Raw genomic sequence first — 5,599 nt, 5'->3', positions numbered from 1 at the left:
GTTCTGGTTCCTTCTGTTTTATTCTCCGGGGTTCTGGTTCCTCGTGTTTTATTCTCCAGGTTTCTGGTTCACTCGTGTTCTCCTCACTCTCCTCTTTAACAAACGCCATCTTCACAGCAGCAGATCTCAGTTCAGATGATACTCCTCCAGATATTCCTGCTTGCTTCAAAACTTAATCACGACTGCGAGGATGAGAATATTACAGGTATTTATTGACCTGATTCAAAAACTGTATTTTTCTATTTACAGAAACAACATTTCTAACCGTTTTTATAAAGTCAGCATCACGACAAAACAACAGAGATAGCGGTGAAACTAATATTCTTCCTTTGAGGTTTTTTAATGGTGTTTGGCAAACAAACGTATGTGTTTTAGCGCCACCCGCTGGACTGGAGTGTGAAGCGACGAGAGGAGGGAAATAATACGGGGAATGACTTAGTGCGTCTATAAGGTGCACTGATTTGTTTTCCTTTTAAAAAAGCCGATCTGCACAAATAAATGAAAAGAACATAAATTATAGACTCGCATGGTATTCGATCAACACCAACAGTCTTCGTGAGTGAGGATTAGAAGAGAAAAACGAGAGAAGTCAAATATTTCAGTCAAAATGGTTAAGGGCCATTCCACCGAATGGATGCTATTTTTTCTATTTATTTATTTTGTTAAGATCTAGCAATACACATATTTAACTATTCAAAATCTGTACTGGTCAATCTCAGGTAACTTTATTTAAATTTTTGCATGGTTTTTAAGTGGAAGATGGATGTATTTTTTTCAGTACTGTTACCAACTCTTATGTCTTTTAAGAAAGCATGTTTCAAAATATGTCAACAAATTCATTCATTTTCCCCTCAAGCAGCTGTTTATTTTAAAGAAATGGTTGGTTTCATGGTCAAAAAAAATAATATTTATCTTTTTTTTTATCACTATTTATCTACACATGGTGTGTTTTTTTCTAAGGTACACAAACCCATTTCTTAATATTAAAGGTGACTCAAATCTATTACAGGAAGTAGGGGTGCTGAGGGTGCTGCACCCCCTGGCGTGTAGCCCAAGAAAAAATGAGGGAAAATTGTGTAACAAAAAATAAATAAAACTCATTTTATTAATTTGTATATACAATAAAATTAATAGAAAAAGTAGCCTAAGCCTACAATGACATTAAGCAACAGTAAAACATGAATACGTTTAATCAAACTGATTGTGAGAGCCGTTTCAACTTAAACTGACTTAGGAATTAATTTGTTGCCATGACTTTTTAATCATATTATATTACCTGTAACATGTATGTGCAGTACCCAAATCAAGAATTAACGACCATTTCTACAGCCATTGCAAAGATACAGCAGAGAAAGATCGAGAGCATCTATTTATCTCGGCAGCAACCAATCTCGCATCTGCATCGCTTATCTTGATCTTTAACGTTAGATCTTTCCTATTCTTGGAACAAAATTAATGCTTAAGGACAAACTTGATGCTTAAGGACAAAATTAATGCTTAAGGTTGATTCAGTATTACTCTTAATGAAAAAAAAAACCTACACACAGCATCAGCAATACTACAATGAAAAAGTAGCTTATTAAACATAAAACATTTATTAACAGAACGAATAAGACATACGTTGTAACAAATAAATAAAAGGTTTTTGGATTTTCTCCTTACTTCAAACGAATACTTAGTTTGTGGCTCATTATTATTAATGGCAAATTCAGAATTTATTATGTTACTTGTACAACACAACAATGGATAAGTTCATATTAAATTCTTGTTTATTGAACTGCTGTATAAAATCAATATCACATTTGTAATCATGCTGCATTTTGGTGGAAAAAACGTCAATCTTCGCGTGATACTGATTAACTATATGAAATGATATAAATACATTTCTACCCCCTTATCTTGAATTTTGTGATCATTCTAAAAGCATTTTAATAAACTGAATCATGCAGTGAAAGAACGTGCACTGGTCTAACCTACTAGACTTCCTATTGCCTTAGCTAAACTTTAGCTAACGTACATGGTAGCTCTCTCATGAGTCATGACTGTTAGCAAGACAAATTAACTATATTTGTCTTTTGGATAATTAGCTGCAAGGGTGTAACTTTGGTTTGAGAAGTGGGGGGGACACAAAATGGGGGCAATGTTTTCGATTTGAATCCCATTTCCTGCATTTACATACATTTAGGGAATATGGTGATACAAAATCCAGGAAATAATTAAGTTGATTATAATGATAAATTCTGCCAGAAAGAATAGTAGGAAAATGCTGACAGAAAATGCTTCGTTTAAAGTGGACTCATTTTCATGGTACACAGAATGTTCTACATCAGTGGTTCCCAAACTTTTCAGAGTGGAGTAGCCCCCAAGGCATTTACCATCCTTCTGCGTACCCCCTCTCTTCCACTTAGACTGCACCTTTTTTATTAAAGGACAATATTTGCCCCCTTAATGGACTTTCCAGTGCATTTTTTATCTTTATAAATACAATATTAATAATGTTTTAAATTTTAAAAATGTTCAATAGAGTAAAATGCAATGATGATAAAAAAGTGAAAAGTGATTCTTTTAAATACTAAAAGCGCCAGTAGGTGGCGGTAAGTCACTATCTTAATGCGTGAGTCATCGAGTCATTCGTTCATTTAGTAACGAAGCAAGTGGCTGTATTTATGAATGAATCATTGAATCAATGACTGTCGCGAACGATTCGTTCACGTAACACCGCAAAACTCAGCATTTTGCTCGCGTACCCCCTCTGTCGCCTCACGTACCCCAGTTTGGGAACCACTGTTCTACATTAAATATTTAGCTAACAACAGTCTGTTACCTAGCAACAGTGTATGTTAACGTTAGCCCAGTCAACATTAGGCTAACATCAACAGGTGTATGTAGGCAGAAAATATGATTATCCTGACCAGAGCTAATTTACTGAATCAACCAACTCACATCTCCTTTCTTTCTTTTCATCCATGATGACATTAAAGTCATCTGTTGTGGCTTCTGGCGTTTCATCGCTGACTGTGCCGCAATCGCGATACCCGCTCATTAGAACTTTCAGTGAGCTATTTTTAGAGTGTGCACCCGACTATGTTCCTGGACGCGGACTCGTGCGTCTGTGTCCTGCTCCTCCGTGTCGATGACTGCGTGCGGTTAAAAAAAATCATAACAGACAAATTTTGAAAAGTGGGGGGGACATGTCCCCCCTGTCCCCGGTGGAAATTACGCCCCTGATTAGCTGTAAATTCGAGGCACAGGTAGCTTAGTCTTTTGTTCATCACCACTCACCTCCACAGCAAGACAAACACAACTGGCAAGGGAGGGAGGGCTTCACTTCTGCGGCTCTCTGCCTGTCTGTGACTGTGATGCGCCGATCAATGTGTGCTACACTGCTGTGCTGCGGAGACACGGAGGGGTGAAAGGCATCGGAACTCTCGACAGAGTCCCAACATTTCCTGACCCGACCTGATATTTTTATTTGTTTGACAGGGAAAGCTGTGCGCAAACAGAAACACGCACGCACATATACATATACATATACATATACATATATACATATATTCATTTATTTAAAAAAAAAGAAAAAAGAAAAAAGGGCACTTTCCCTCCAGGAAGAAAAAGGGTAAGGTGCTCAAGCCCCCTTTGATGTCTATGTGTGCACATGCCTGGCTAAGACTGTCTTAAGAACTAGTTTTACCAGCTTGATAAATGTTCCAACTCAAATTAAACCAGTCTACCACTTTATGTAAGTAACATGAAAAAGTTCTGACCAGTCTTGAAGAAAAAAAAAAAAGATGACTAACTTTTAACAGTCATGAGCAGTTAATGCAACCGCACAATTGGTTTCAGATAATGTTTTGTTGTTGATGTTGTTGTTGGTTTAGTTTATTGTTTCACTGTATACTATAAGATGAAAAAGTCTGAAAACTCTGACAATGCAGTGAGACAAAATATTTATTTTCAATTTACAATCTATGAAAACAAATAATTTAAGCATAAAATACAAATTTTGTCCTCAAGTTATTCTAAATCTATGAGTTTTTTAATTTATTTTTTTCTGTGCTGTTGAGCAGTTTCTGGGCACCTTTGACTTTCATAGTATGAATTTTTTTTTATAATAAATAAATAAATAAAATATACTGTGGGAGTCAAAGGGAACCAAATGACAGAATTTCCATTTTTGGGTGAACTATCCATTAATCATTTAAACAGTGTTGCTTCTTAAATACATTCATCTTGTTTTGTTGCTTAGCTTTGTTGTGTATGGTCTTAATTTTCTCAGTTTTCCCCTTCACAATCTGAAGAGTAATTCCATGTCTGTTTGTCTTTTCAGCAGCTACACAGTGATTTCAGGTGAATGTGTTTGCTGAAGTTAGTGTGGTATCAGTAAAACTGTTGTGCTTGTTCTCCAGGTGTGTCTGGTACAGAGACGGATGAATCTGAGCCAGTGACAGTGATGGAGGGAGATTCTGTCACTCTACACACTAACCTTTCTGAACTACTGAACGATGATACAATATTGTGGATGTTCGGACCAAAAAGCCTCTCTCATATCTCAAATAACAGCCTGGTCTCATGTTTATACGTAAGTATTAATACGTAACATTTACAAGCACAAAACGTACACTTTTGGTTTTGTACGTTTAGATGCTGAAAATACGTCAGTATTGTACGTTTTAGTGTCTGTAAAAACGTAAGTAAATGTACGTTTTATAGAACCACATTTTATGTAAAATACATACGAATTATCATGAGATCACGTTGCAAATAAAGAGAAAGCATCACTTGACCTCATTTTTTGTCGCCGATGATGCTGGATTCAGTGGCAGATTGCAGGTGGATCAAAAGACTGGATCTCTCACCATCACAAACATCAGAATCAGACACTCAGGATAATATAAACTCACCATCTCTAGAGAAAAGACTATGACAAAGACATTTAATGTGACTGTCATTGGTGAGTACCTCAAGTCTTTCACTGTAACATCAGCTGCTCTTCCACCGTTGGGCCAAAGTTGTTCCATTGCTTATGCATTCTCTTCCGAAATTCAATTACAAGTTTATATCTCACAATTCAGAGTTTTCTTCTCACCATTCAGAGTTGTTTTTTCTCACATTGGAGAATTTATATCAGTCTACATCCCCTCTTGACCCTCTTTTTGTCGATGGCTGTAACCACCCCGTCACACGTTTTTGGTTTAAAAAAACATCCATCCAAACAATGTTCAAAAACATCGTCCAACCAGTCATACCCATAGAAAGATTTTCCAGCCACTCCTTCCGAATCGGGGCAGTAACTACAGCAGCTCAAAAAGGTCTCTCACAGCAGCAGATCCAAGCTCTCGGTCGATGGTCATCGGACGCCTTCAAGAGCTATATCAGGACCAATAATTTTCACACAAAGAAAGCATATCTAAATCTGATCAGTTAAATTTAATTTGATGCTGCCGCTGCAGTGCCCTGCTCATTTGATACTGCCACAGCAGTGCCCACTCCATTTGATACGGCTGCAGCAGTGCCCTGCTCAATTCGATACTGCCGCCGCAGTGCCCTGCTCAATTGATACTGCCGCCGCAGTGCCCTGCTTAATTTGATACTGCCGCTG

Source organism: Sinocyclocheilus anshuiensis, unplaced genomic scaffold (assembly GCF_001515605.1).
Source record: "Sinocyclocheilus anshuiensis isolate Anshui unplaced genomic scaffold, SAMN03320099.WGS_v1.1 scaffold430, whole genome shotgun sequence".
Classification (NCBI taxonomy): Eukaryota; Metazoa; Chordata; class Actinopteri; order Cypriniformes; family Cyprinidae; genus Sinocyclocheilus; species Sinocyclocheilus anshuiensis.
This window is presented reverse-complemented; position numbering follows the sequence as displayed.